This window comes from Arachis ipaensis, chromosome B5 (assembly GCF_059453495.1).
Source record: "Arachis ipaensis isolate K30076 ecotype BB chromosome B5, ASM5945349v1, whole genome shotgun sequence".
NCBI classification, from domain to species: domain Eukaryota; kingdom Viridiplantae; phylum Streptophyta; class Magnoliopsida; order Fabales; family Fabaceae; genus Arachis; species Arachis ipaensis.
Window position 1 is genome coordinate 47,432,267 of NC_142440.1, and position 1,029 is coordinate 47,433,295.

The following is a 1,029-nucleotide window of genomic DNA, read 5'->3' on the forward strand; positions in this document are numbered from 1 at the left end:
AAGTGTCCAAGAAGACCCCAATTAACATCTAACCACCTTCCTGAGGATATGCGATACTGTGAAGTCTAATGGTGTTCATCGTGACACCTATAGACTACTTATGTTTCCTTTCTTACTCAAGGACAAAGCATCTAAATGGCTGGAATCCTTTCCAAAGGAGAGTTTAGCAACCTAGGAAGATGTGGTGAACAAGTTCTTGGCAAGATTCTATCCTCCTCAATGGATCAACAAGTTGAGAGCTGAGGTACAAATATTCAGGCGGCAGGATGATGAGACTCTATATGAAGCATGGGAGAGGTTTAAAGACTTGACAAGAAGATGCCCGCCAGATATGTTCAATGAATGGGTGCACTTGCACATCTTCTATGAAGGCCTTTCGTATGAATCAAAGAAGGCAGTAGACCACTCATCCGAGGGATCTCTGAACAAGAAGAAGACCATTGAAGAAGCCATAGATGTCATTGAGACTGTATCAGAGAATGACTACTTCTATGCTTCTGAAAGAGGCAATACTAGAGGAGTGATGGAACTGAACAATGTGGATGTACTGCTAGCTCAAAACAAGATGATTACCAAGCAATTAGCTGACCTCACCAAGAAGATGGAGAGGAATCAAGTAGCAGCAATCACCACTTCAGCAGCAACCCAAGAAGGAGTGAATGAAGAAGCAGAGGGTGATCAGGAACAAGCCAACTACATTGGGAATTCACCTAGGCAGAACCATGACCCATACTCCAAAACGTATAATCATGGTTTGAAGAACCACCCAAACTTTGGGTGGGGAAATCAACAAAACTAAGGCCAAGATCAGAGACGCCACAACCCCAACAACAATGCAACTCACCAACACTCCACACAGAGGTCATACCAACACTCACCCAACAACACTTCTCAACATCTATACCAAAGTCAAAATGGCCCTTCTCATCCTTCCAATCTCAACTCTCCATCATCGGAAGAAAGACTATCAAGGATTGAGACTCTACTTGAAGGCATATGCAAGGAGATTCAAGATAATAAGGTGTTCAA

The 1,029-nt window shown here is 43.1% G+C and overlaps 1 non-coding gene across 1 annotated transcript; it reads right to left on the reverse strand.

Annotated features, from left to right (window-relative positions):
* Positions 1–229: 229 nt before the first annotated feature.
* Positions 230–336, reverse strand: LOC148564079 (small nucleolar RNA R71). Its single transcript, XR_015884698.1, has one exon. It is a non-coding gene; the product is annotated as a small nucleolar RNA R71 (small nucleolar RNA).
* Between the last annotated feature and the right edge of the window lie 693 nt (positions 337–1,029).